General features: G+C 45.1%; 1 long non-coding RNA gene across 1 annotated transcript; it reads right to left on the bottom strand.

Annotated features, from left to right (window-relative positions):
- Window positions 1–6056: 6056 nt before the first annotated feature.
- On the bottom strand, window positions 6057–13102 carry LOC132672592 (uncharacterized). Its single transcript, XR_009607586.3, has 3 exons — window positions 12808–13102; window positions 8170–8274; window positions 6057–6104 (listed from the first exon to the last, which is right to left on the bottom strand). It is a non-coding gene; the product is annotated as an uncharacterized LOC132672592 (long non-coding RNA).
- Between the last annotated feature and the right edge of the window lie 53 nt (window positions 13103–13155).

Genomic DNA, 13155 nt, shown 5'->3' on the forward strand with positions numbered 1-13155 from the left:
CCCAATGTGGGTGACCTTCAAGGGACTGTTGATTTCCCTTAGGACCCACCCCTGCCATAGACCCTTTCTCAGTTCCATCTACAGTCATTGATGACTTCATCCAAGCTCGTAGCTTTAAGTGTCATCTCCATGCTGATGACACAAATTTATAGCTTCAGTTCAGGCCTCCCTTCTGAACTCCAGACACATAGAGTCAATTGCTGCTTTCAAACGTCTACTTGGATGCCTAGCAGGCATCTCAAAATTAACTTGTCACAAATGAGCCCTTCTAGTTTCCCTCCCCCAACTTGCTCCTCCATGCCTAAAATTCCTGCTGTCATCCTTATCCCCTCTCTTCCCCTTACACCCACATCTAAAACATTAGCCGACCCTTCAAAAGTATATCCAGAATTTATGACTTCTCCCGGCCTCCACTGCCATCATCCTGGTCTAAGATCTTATTATCTGTCACCTGTGGTGGAGTCGCCTCCTAACTGGTCTTGTGTTTCTAGCTTTGCTTCTCTTCAGTCTGTCTCCAATACGGAGCCACAGGGATCCTGTCAAAATGCAAGTCAGGTCACCGTATTACTTTGCTCAAACCTTGCAATGGCTTCCTGTTTCCTTTAGGGTAAAAACTAGGGTCAGTGCAAGGGCCTGCACGACCCCAGCTGATCTGCACCCCCCTCCACCTCTCTGACCTCATCCTTCTTTGTGCACCCCCTCATCACTGCACTCAGCCACACGGTTGCAGGTGTGATGGACGTGCTGGGTTTACTCCACCTCACGGCCTCTGCTCAGAGTGCTCGTCCCCCAGAGGGCCTCCTGCCTCACTTCCCAGTGCTTCTCAGACACTTTGGCGGTGAGACATTCCCCCGCCACCCCACCTGAAACATGTAAAACTCCAAACTCTCTCCATTCTTCATGTTCCTTTCACGTCCCCTGCTTCATGTTTCTTCCCTGTTACTTACCATTCTCCTACATACTCTGTATGGGCAGGGATTTTTGTCTCCCCCCTTCTACTGCTGTATCCCCAGTGTTCAAAAATTGTGCCTAGCCCATTGTAGGTGCCTGATAAAAATTGTAGAATGAAAGAATACAAGTATGCAAGTGCTTAACACGGTGTATAGTAGGTGCTCAATTAAGTTAGCTGTTATTATGTAGCCGGTCCTTTCAACCACAAAGTTAGGAGGTATTCTTCCTTCCTTCCTTCCTTCCTTCCTTGTTTTCCTCCTACTCCTATATTTAAATAGTCACAAAACTCTATAGGATCCATCTTAGCTTAACCCCTCGTCATTCTTCACCTGGATGATTGCTACAGCCTCCACTCTGAATCCTGTCTTTTTCTTCCTTCTTTTTTTTTTTTTTTCTTTTTCTAAACATTGCTGCTAGAATTTTGAAATCACAAATCTGACCATGTCAGCTTCCTGTTTAAAATTCTTCAGTGGCTCCCCAGACCTGACGGGATGTAGTTTATACTGTTTCACTTAGTACACAAATCCTTTCCTGATCCGGCCTTCTGACTTCCCCCCCCTTTCTGGCCTCTTTTCCTGAGATTCTTCCTCACACACTTTGGTCCAACCAAGCAGAGCCACTTGGCCCCCCCAAAGGGTAACACATCTCCTTGTTTCTGTATATGTGGTCCCTGCTGCTGCCGTGACCTCTTTCCTTTCTCTTTCTTTAAAAAAATTTTTTTTAAAATGTTTTCTTTATTTTTGAGAGAGAGACAGAGTGCAAGCGAGGGCGGGGGGAGGGCAGGGAGAGAGGGAGATACAGAATCCAAAGCAGGCTCCAGGCTCTGAGCCGTCAGCACAGAGCCCGATGCAGGGCTCGAACCCACCAACCGTGAGATCACGACCTGAGCCAAAGTCGGACGCTCAACCGACTGAGCCACCCAGGTGCCCCCTTCCTTTTTCTTTTTAAAATCCAGCAAATCTCACTCACCTTTCGCATCTCATCTCAAGCCCGCGGGACTCCAGAAATTCTTCCCGGACCTCTGAGTCTGACGCAGTAGCACTTCTCTGCGCTACATGACTATGATCCTGCAGTGGAACCGGTGATGTGTCGGTGGGCCTCCCGCACCGGTGAGTACAAACCTGGGGGGTAGGAGTGGGGCCACACTGCACTTCCATTTCTGTGCCAGCACAGATATGAGGGGGCGGAAGTGTCTGCTGAGCCAGTGATGGTTGTGAGCTAGCAGGTTAAGACTCTGCTACCTTCCCGAGGCTGCCTTGTCTGGAAGAGGTGAGGCAGGGTGGAAGTTGGGATGCAAGACATTCACGCAAGGGGCCTTTAGCGCCGGTCTTCTCTTGGGGCTGCAGAGTAACCACTTCAGAGAGAAGAGGTACTGGGCTAGGCTCTTAAAACAGCAACAATAAGATACGTACTCCTTTTCCCCTCCCTCTGGATTTGAAAAAAAAAAAAAAAAAATGTTTCTGATATTTTCTTTGTGCATTTCCTTTCTATTATCCCTTAGTATTTAACAAAGCCTAATGGAAAATTCCAGCCTGCCTTAGCCATGCTGAAGTAATCCACGAGAAACAGTGTGGGTTCATGATTGAGCTGTAGTATTAAATGGGTAGCCCTGTCCCTCCTGGGGACGGCAGCAATAATCTTTTCCAAACAGAGAAGAATTTTAAGTGCTCCATCACTTGGGAGGGCTTAAGACTTCCCTCTCTTCTTTCACCAAAGAGAAGATAAAATTTACGGTGTGCCGTCCTCCTCACCTACAGATTCGTTCCTGAGCTAAAACCCTGAAGCTTCTGCCTTTTCTTTTCAGAGGGGCTTCCCCCCGCCCCGCCCCCCACCTGGAACAGAAACTCAGTAAATGGTTGGAATGAGGACGTCTTCTGATTGGTTGTCCAGACATAAAGAGGCATTCTGATTGGTCGGTGCCGAGGAAGATGGCGTGGGTGAGGAGTGGAGTGGGAGAGTGGAGACACAAAGGTGATGGAGGGCCTGGAAAGCTCCCTCTTCTCCCAGCGCCACACAAAGGCACGACCGGTGGGGGGCACACGAACACATTACCCAACGATGCGAATCTCATTCTTTTGAAATTAGTTGTTGTAGGAAAGGGGCAAATATTGAAGCAACAGTTGGAGTGTTTGCAATTACAACTCCCACTGATGAATTTAAGATGGTAAGAGGGTGACAGAGGACATTGGCTCAGAACAGAATGTGAAGACTCTAGTAATAGAGAGAGAGAGATCTGTTCCAGGCGAGGGCTTGGAAGGCATGGAAAACAAAAATAAAACCAAGCAAGCGAAGTGGATAAATGATGGAGAGAGGTAATAACAACCACCTTATAGGGGCTGAGAAAATACCCACATTAATAAATCGTGCAAGACAGATACAGGATGCTGAAAATGAAGGAGAGGGCTGTCTTCGAACAGCCAGTGATGATAGGAAAAGTGAAGATGTTCGAGGCGGGGTGCAAGTGGCAAAAATAAAGTATGATAGAAAAACTAACAGGTCCGAACTTGCCGTTGGTTTTATGTATGGAGCACGTCTATATAGTTTCCTTCCTTTCAAAGTAGCAGGCACTCCTATAAATATTCATCTTCACGTAGCTAGAGGAGAGTGATTTTAAACTCATAAAATTTTAGTGCTGAGGCTTAGAGGCCATCTCTTCCAACCCCCATCAGATTACAGATGAGGATCCTGGGGTCCAGGGAAAGAACGTGATTTGTGCAGGATGGCACTCCCAGACACCATATCCGACCTCTCCTCCAGCATTTTCCCCGTGACGTCAGGAGTTTCCAGGTTTTTAAAGTAAAAAGACTCCACTCTTAACGTCGGATACGTAGAACATTCTCATATGGTCAAAGCTGTACTTTTAGTATCTACTGATTACAAAACATATATCCAGTAGTGATAAAAGGCTACCATAATTCAATAAAACTTATAAAGTACACTGCATTGTATTAGTCACAACAACATCCACATCCATTTGAAAACGCATAGTGTATCTATAGTTTTCTCTCTAGGCAGCTTGGTGTTCAAATGGTCCATAACCTGAGGCCTCCCAGAGATGGCAGCTTCTGGGTTGGGATCAGGACCCTGCACCAGGGTGAAGTGGCTCTTCCCAAGCCAAGAATAGAATGAAATAATCCTATCCTCTTAAGAATAAAGAAGGTATTAAGTGAAACCAATTACCTTATTTTGAAAAGAATTTTCAACAGAACTTGGGTACTTTCAGACCACAGAAGAAGAGGGTCTTATTATGGAAGCCTGGCCCAGGGCTTTGGTCTTGGCAGGATCATCACCAGGAGCTTCATCGGCGAGTGAATTGAGATGAAAGCAGAGCGGAGGGGCAAGTTCTGCCTTTCTGTCTCTAGAGGTGGGAAGGAGAGTCATTCTGAAGTCAGAGAAACTCAAAGTGCTACAGCTCAGTTCTGGGAACAGGAGGAAGGTTGGTGGGGGTGGGGTGGGTGGGGTCGGGGAAGACTGCAGGCCACCGTGATCTGCAGACTAGGAGACTGCTGAGTCTGGGGAATCTGTGGGTCACACAGGTGGAGATACCCCCGGCAGAGACCTGACTGCACGGCTTGATTCAAAAAGTGCCTGTTCCTAGCCACAACCCTAGCAAGCAAGAACGTAGCAAGCCATCAGAAACCTCAACAGGGATAATCCATGTGAAGTGCTCAACACTGTGTCTGGGCCTCGTAAAAGGGGCTTATTACATGGCGACGATGATTATCAATATTTTCAACATTATTACTTTGGAAGTGCAAATCACACAAAAGGTTGAAAATAGTGGGGTGTCGTAGGAAAATTAATTAGAGTGTGAAATCTCCCAAGATGGCGTCTAAAACAATTAGAATCGTGCCACTGGTTTAGAGAGAGAAGCCTCCTCCCACCTCAGTGTAGTGACTGAGCCTGGAGCTGTGGCCAGGGCACGGAGGATGAATGTGGACATTGACATCTGCCAGGGGTGACCAGGCTGCCTCCACTAGGGTGACAACAGTTGCCACCAACACAGGGGGGCAAGCCCCGAGACAGGCAAAATGTGGCCTGGGACCCTGTGTGGAGGAGGGAGGAAGAGCTCCTGGGATTTGGCTGTGGGGGAGTCAGGAGATTATTTTGTCACCACTTAGTCTCATTTATTATTACCCATTTCCTTGCCTTCAGGTGCCAGTGAGGGGGACATTTGCCGGCAAATGACATTGACTCATAACAGAAAAATATAGATATGACCGTGATCCAGAAGAACTAAGCTTCACTGGTAGAAAGAAGGCATGGTTTGGTAGTTTGAATTTTCAAAAATTGTCAGTTTCATTTTAGAGAATTAAAATTGCATATACGTAGCAAAAAAAAAAAAAAAAAATAACCCTCTTTAAAATTTCAAGGGGAGCTTTAAAAACCTCACACCCGATTGAGTTTATTCATTCTCTGGGGTGGGGAAAGCTCTTTTTCCGAGAACGGTTTAATCCATGAAACTGGCTGTTACAGTCCCGGTTGGAGGATACAATTTTCTACTTAATTTGACCAAATGATAGAACAGGTTTCATGGAATTTGGCAAATTTTCCTCTGGAGGTTGTCATTTTTAATTTTTGTGATCTGAAAACAAGGAAGTATAAATGACAATATCCACCAGTGAGAACGCATTGTTTGCAGAAATTGGTTAATTTGAGGAGGCTCAGACGATATGTTCTTCCAGAAATTGCTCAGAATGGAGGCTGGTCCATCTTTGAAAAGCTTGGTGACGTGGGAAATGTAGCATTTTGAAGGCCTTTTTGATGCACTGTGTCCAAGGTTTATTACGAGAGGAAGAAAGTATGTTAACACATTGGTATTTTCAGGTGACATCAACACCAATTGTCTAGAGAATGACAAGGCTCAGCACATCATATAAAGACATGGGTCATGGGGTGCCTGGGTGGCTCAGTTGGTTAAGCGGCCGACTTCGGCTCAGGTCATGATCTCGCAGTCCATGAGTTCAAGCCCCGCGTCGGGCTCTGTGCTGACTGCTCAGAGCCTGGAGCCTGTTTCAGATTCTGTGTCTCCCTCTCTCTCTGACCCTCCCCCGTTCGTGCTCTGTCTCTCTCTGTCTCAAAAATAAACGTTAAAAAAAAAAATTTAAAGACATGGGTCTTCCGATGGCAAGACTCTCGAGTAGAAATGCATCCTAATGGGGACAAATGGGTGTTAATAAATAGTCTGGAACAGGTGCTTCACAATAAATTGGGCTATTACAAAGCCTGATCAGGATGCCAGACCGGTGAGGACAGAAAATGTTTCTAATCCTTCCACATCACACCCAGGGAGGGAAGCTGGCCCAGGAGGGATTTGCTGTGGAAAATAATTTGTACATTTTTCTCATCTACCAAAATTTTCAAAACTTTGTCATTCTGGGGTCTACTCTTTGGACCAACAGCTTCTCCCATGACTCAGCCTGTCCTTAGCCATGATGTCACTGCAGACTTCAAGGGCTCTGTGTCGCCTGGAAGGCCCAGTTGGTGTCCCAGACCTGTCAGTAGCTCTGATGAGCCACTTCTGTCCTCTTGAAGAATCTTAACAGACATTGGGATTACTGTCTGTTATAATTAATCGTGCATGTTAACTTGACTGTGCCATGGAGTGCCCAGATACTTGGTCAGATATTATTCTAGGTGTCTCTGTGAGGGTGTCTTTGGGTAATATTAACATTTGAATTGTTAGAATGAATAAAGCAGATTGCCCTCCCTAAAGTCAGTGGGCTTCATCTAATCAGTTGAAGGACCACATAGAACTAAAAGATTGACCCTCTATTGAGCAAGAAAGAATTCTTCCTGCCTGCCTGGCTTCAAATTGGGATATCAACTTCTTTTTTTGGCCTTTGGACTTGAACTGAAACATCCAGTCTTCCTGAGTCTTGAGGCTGTGGCCTCCAGATTGGAACTTACACGATCGGGTCTCCTCGATTTCCGACTTGCTGGCTCACTCCATAGGTCTTGGAACTTGTCGGCCTCCATGACTGCACGATCCAATTCCTTGTAATGAATTGCTTTCTCTACATACGTGTACGTGCACATCCTATTGGTTCTGTTTCTCGGAAGGACTCCGACGAATAAAGTGTCCGCCATCCAATTCTCCTCTCTGGTTTTGGGAGGTTCCCAGCACATTAGTCAGAGTCTTTTGGAGAAACAGAACCAATAACACATATATATACAGGAAGAGATTTATTATGAGGAATGGAATTGGCTCACATAATCGCTGGGGTTGAGAAGTCCCATGATGTGCTGTCTGCAAGCTGGAGGCCCAGGAGAGCTGATGGTGTAATTCAATCTGACTCTGAAGGCTGAGCCAAGGTTGCTGAAGGTATAGATTCCACTCTAAGTGTGAAGGCCTGAGAGAGACCCAGGAGGACTGAGAACAGAAGACTGATGTCCCCGCTCAAGCAACCAGGCAGGATGGGCTGAGTTCTTCCTTCCTCACCCTGTTGTCCTATTCAGGCCCTTGGTGATGCCCACCTATGTAGGGAGGGCAAATCGCTTTACTGAGTTCCACCGATTTTAATACTAATTTCATCTAGAAACATCCTCAGAGACACACCCAGAAATAACGTTTAGCCAAATATCTGGGCATCTCGTGATCCAGTCAAGTTGACACATAAAATTAACCATCACGCCCAGCGAGTATCATCTTGGTGGGAGCAATGCCCCATTTTCTGCTGCAGAAAACCCATAACTGGGTGCTGTCTCTCCCCGCACCTTGGCTGCAAGTTCAGGCACAGGACAGTGCTGGGCCAGTCAGGTGCTCCTGCCTGCCACTTTGGATCTGGAGAAGGTGAGTTAAGAGGAAGGGACAGCTAAAGCTCACTTCCAGTAGCATCAGAGAGTAGCTGATAGAGGATGCTTGTCCTGGCTGTCTGGATGTGCTTAATGTCTTCTCATTTTTAAAGCCTGGTTCTCCCATCACCAGTGGGTTCTAAAAGCTCCCTGTATCTTTCCAGCAAACGTCCTTCCCAACTGAAGATTGAAAGTCGGTCTCTGTGACTTTTGTAACCAAGAACTCCGACTGGTACAGAGTTGAGGCATGTCTGCCTTTTAGCCTGGACACTTGGCACCAAGATAACTCTTATTTCTGTTCTGTGTCATGTATAAAATTACAGGCAGATGCTTCCAACTGCAATTGAATGAGTGAGCCAGGGGCGGGGGTGCTGAAGCCAAAGGTAATAATAACACCAACGACGGTGACTGAGCCCTTCTCACGTGCAAGTACTCTGCCATGAGCTTCTCTTGCATTGTCTCTCCTGGCTATCGCTACAACTGCCCGTGGTTCATAGTGTTATGACCTTCACTTTGCAAATATGGAATCTGAAATGAAAAGATTAAGGAATTTGCATCAGTTTGTACTGTCTGAAGCAGCAGAACTGGAATTCAAACTCAGAACAGTCAGGAGTATCGGAGTCTGGAGTCTGTGCCTGCAAAGGTGTAACTAGTGTGGTGGGTGTAGTGAGACTCTGCGAGTCCCATCTGGAGGGACTGGAGGAGGAATGCAGAGGGAGGAGGTAGGGAGGCAGCCAAGAAGGATAAGGGCCAGGCATGTTGATAAGGGCCATCTTAGAGTCTGCTCTGGTGTTTCTTGGCCACCGTATTCAGGCAACACAATCGAGGGCAGATTAAGCAGAAAGGGCTTCACTACAGGGTATTACTTAGCTTGTAGATTCCCAGAAGGGGCTCAAGTCATGCTTGGAGGCTACAAATCCACGAATTATGCTGCCACGGGAAATAACCAAACAGAACTCTGGACTGTTCTGGGAAACCTATTGCTGCCCTTGCTGGCCACCCAGCACCTCTGATGCTAGCCACAGGAACCATCGTCCCTGCTGCTCCAGAAAAGCCAAGCCCAATCCCTCTGCCACCACCCTCACTGGGAGATCCGATCTCCTAGAATGTGGCTACTGACCCCCGTTGTCCCCTTTGCCTTCCGAGTCTCCTGTAGGTGTCCTGGCTTGGAGGACCTGGGGTGCATATGGAATGCTAGCTGCAAAGAATCTGCAAAATGTAGTCTTTAGGTTTTTGGTCTCTTTGGTTCAGGAAGGCACCTTACAAGAAGGTTGGAGTGGGGGCACCTGGGTGGCTGGGTCAGTTAAAGGACTTCAGCTCAAGGTCATGATCTTGCAGTTTGTGGGTTCGAGCCCTGCGTCGGACTCTGTGCTGACAGCTCGGAGCCTAGAGTCTGCTTCAGATTCTGTCTCCCTCTCTCTGCCCTCCCCCCACTCATGCTCTGTCTCTCTCAAAAATAAATAAACTTAAAAAAACAAACAAGGAGGTTGGAGTTGCTGCCGAATGGTATTGTTATTGATAACAGCATGTTCTCAGACCTACTGCCCTTCATACACAAAATGGGTGGGAGGTCCTTACTCCCAGTTAATATCCTACAACTTCGCATCTGGAAGGGATCTCAGAAATCACCTAGAACAGAAGTTTTCAAACTCTGGTTTGCAGATCCTTGGGGTTCCTGGCGGGATGTTACCAGCACCGTGATCAAAGAAGGATGTAGGAGAAGGGCAGAGCAAACGGCAAGATTTTATAACTGCCCAGCTCTGTGTTCCAGGTTTATGTTAAAAAAAAAAAAAATCACAAGTCATCGGCTAATCGAACTTCTTTTTCCTGATGAGAAAACAGGGATTCAGAGATGCAAATACCTTATCCATGGTCACAGATGCCAGCCAATGCTAAAACTGAGACCCAAACAAGTACTTCTCCTTCCTCTCCTGCGCCATGATATCTGAAGGTGTGTTCCTTCAAAATTGCTGAGGATTCAAGGCTTTCTGGGTCCAGCACAGGTGGTGATACTGACCTTATCTCAGGCTGAATATCACTGCCCCGGAGAAGTCAGCCTGGATCCATCATCCCAAGCCCGTCATTCTCGTGTCACAGGGCAAATGGAGACTTCGGAGTGAGATCACCTGAGTTCAGCCCCACCTGGGTCTCTGTCTCCTTATCTGTTTGTTAAGTGGGCCTATTAATTCCATTCTCCCATACTGTGTGAAGGGGAAAGGAGAGAATGACTAAAATTTGGACCTAAACTTGAGCACAGGTCTACCCTGGCCAAACTGCTGTAGAACTTGTAATCCTTGCCTTGGTATTTTGAAGCTTCTGGAAAGAACAGCCATGAATGTGAGGTCTGAAGCTCTTCCTGAGATCCTTAAACTGAGCTCCTTTTTTTAAAAAAAATGGTGCTTTCATTCTGTATTCTGAAGGAAATAATAATAAATGTAAATTGCAGAAAAAGTAGGAAATATGGTAATCGCAAAGAAGAAAATGGAAAAAAACACCGTGATCTCATGATCCAAGTATTAATATTACTAATATCTTGGCATGCATTATGCCAGACTTTTTAATATTCAAAGTTTTATATTATAATTTATGCTGCTTGCAACCTGCATATTTTCACTATAAATATTTTATGAACATTTTCATATTTTAAGTGTTGTTATATAAGATGATTTTTTGCCATATGTTCTCTTTTAATTTTGATTTGAGACCTTTTCTTTCCTAATGTAAGCGTTTAGGGCTATAAATTCCCTCTTAGCACTGCTTTTGCCGCATCCCACAAATTCTGGTATGCTGTATTTTAATTTTCATTCGGTTCTATATATTTCTTACTTCCTTTTTTGAGATCTTTTAATTTTGCTAACTAGTCTTTTTAATTACAACATGAATTTATTCACGTGGTAAGACCATTCAGACAGCATACGACTGTTCAATAAAAAATCTTTCGGGGTGCCTGGGTGGCTCAGTCGGTTGAGAGTCGGACTCTCGATTCCAGCTCAGGTCATGATCTCATGGTTCCTGAGACGGAGCCGTCAGCCCGTCTCTGCGCTGGCAGTGTGGAGCCTGCTTGGGATTCTCTCTCTCCCTTATTCTCTGCCCCTCCCCCCCTCCAAATAAATAAATAAACTTAAAAAAAAAAAAAAGTCTCTCATCCCATATCCCAGCTCTTTTCGCCAAGGTAACCGTAATGAACGGTAATTTTGTGCACGTGACAGCAATCCTCCACTTACACACAGGTCTGTTTGCGTATGTGTGTGAGACAACGCATTTCACGTCTTATCTTTTGTTGGACAGACAGGAGCACAACACACACACTGTGTGCACCTCAGCAATGTGGTAGAATGCTTACAAAGATGGTCCCAATTATTCTCTTCCTTCTCATATTTCCTCTTGCAACTAGACTTTGAAGCTATTCCCATCAAGGGAGGGGGGCTATTTCCCTACCCCTTGAATTAGGGTTTGCTTTGGCCGTTAGAATGTGATGGAAGTTTTGGTGTGTTAGTTCTCACTCCAAGCCTTGAGAAGCCTTGCTGGCCTCTCCTGTCTTGTGAAATTCTGCCACTGCCATGTGAGCAAGCTCGGGCTAGCCTGTTGAAAGTCCACACGGGGGGTTATTGTCCCAGCCATGTCAATCCTAACCCAGCCTACACTGGCTGACCACCAAACATGTGAGCGAACGCCCCCAAGATCAGCAGAACTGCCTACCCAACCCACGTCTGACTACAGGGTCAACCGGAAGTCAGCCTAACAAAAACAAATGCTCACTGCTTTAGGCCACTGCGTTTTGGAGCAGTTTCTTATAAGCAATAGCTAACATTACAGAGATGCCTTCCTATCGGTGCATTAAATAAACTAACATGTGCAAAGCACAGTGCCTGGCTCAGAGTAAGCTCTAAAAAATGTCAGCTATAATTATCACTATAAACGATAATGCCTGTGAAGTATTCTTTTGTATGGAACGGAACACCTTTATTTATTTAGTTAGTCTTCATTTGTCAACATTTATATTATTTCCACTTTTTTTTTTCCTGCTAGATACACCGAAATCAATCTCGTATATCCATTTTGTCTATTAATGGAAAGAATTCTTAAAATTTTAATTCCTGGATCAAAGTACAGTTGACCCTCGAGCAACATGGGGATCAGGGGCACTGACCCCCATGCAGTCAAATGTCTATGTGTAGCTTTGACTCTATGAAAACTTAACTACTAACAGCCTACCGTTGACTGGGAGCCTTCCCGATAACACAACCAGTCAATTAACACACCCTTTGTATGTTATATGTATTATAGACTGTGTTCTTACAATAAAGCCACCTAGAGAAAAGAAAATGTTATTAAGAGAATCGTAAGGAAGAGAAAATACGTTTACAGTGTGGCACTGTTTATGCCAGAAAATAAAAATCCTCTTATAAGGGGACTCGTGCAATTCAGACCTATATTGTTCAAGGGTCAACCGTATATGCACATTTTAAATGATGAGGGATAGTAAGGATTTGCCTTCCAAAGAAGTTACTCAATTTGTTTCCACTGACAGTGTATGAAATCACTATGTCTCCTCACCATCACCAGCCCCAGTATTATTTTAATGACTGCATAATAGTGTCTCATAATATGTGCTATAATGTATTTAACCAGTCTCCATTGTTGAACGTTAGATTGTTTCCTTCTCCCCCCCACTGTTATAAACAAGACTGTGGTGAATATTCCAGTAGATAAATCTTTTCACACATTCATGATTATTCCCTAAGGATAAATTCCTCGAAGTAGATTTCTGAGTCACAGGATTTACACATTTTAAAGAGTTTTGAATGTATAATACCAAATTATTCCTCAGAAAAATTACACCAGATTACTCAAATGCAGCGTTTACAAAAAAAAAAAAAAAAACTTCATTACAGAAAATTTCCAAAATATACAAAAGATTAGAGAATACTACAGTGGCTCCCCACGTATAGCTATCACTCAGACTCAGGAATGATCGATTTATGGCCAATCTGTTTCATCTGCTACTCCCCAGTTTGGCTAATTATTTTGGATCAGATCCAAGAGCCATTTTCCATGTACCTGTATTTGAGCCCTTGAGGATTCAGAAGACACAGGAAAGGGTGTCTTTTCAGAGGGGGTCCATGGTGGGATTCTTGTGTGATCACAGCCCAAAGCCCTGGATCGGGGAAGGGTCTTGCTGAGGTGCACCGGGATCTTCTCGGATGTATTGTGCTTATTCTCTGTCCCCATGGACCCTGGTCCCGCAGGAAAAGACTAACCCAGCTCACTCCTGAGGATTCCCAGGGTTTCCGGAATCTCTAGTTCCTAGTCACGTTATTCTTCATTTGGAAAAAACAGAGGGAGATAATGTAATCCGTCGGTGGCTCATGTAAGAGCAAATATTGTGATTTGTGTTTACAGTGATTG

This window comes from Panthera onca, chromosome C1, assembly GCF_046562875.1.
Source record: "Panthera onca isolate mPanOnc1 chromosome C1, mPanOnc1 haplotype 2, whole genome shotgun sequence".
Classification (NCBI taxonomy): domain Eukaryota; kingdom Metazoa; phylum Chordata; class Mammalia; order Carnivora; family Felidae; genus Panthera; species Panthera onca.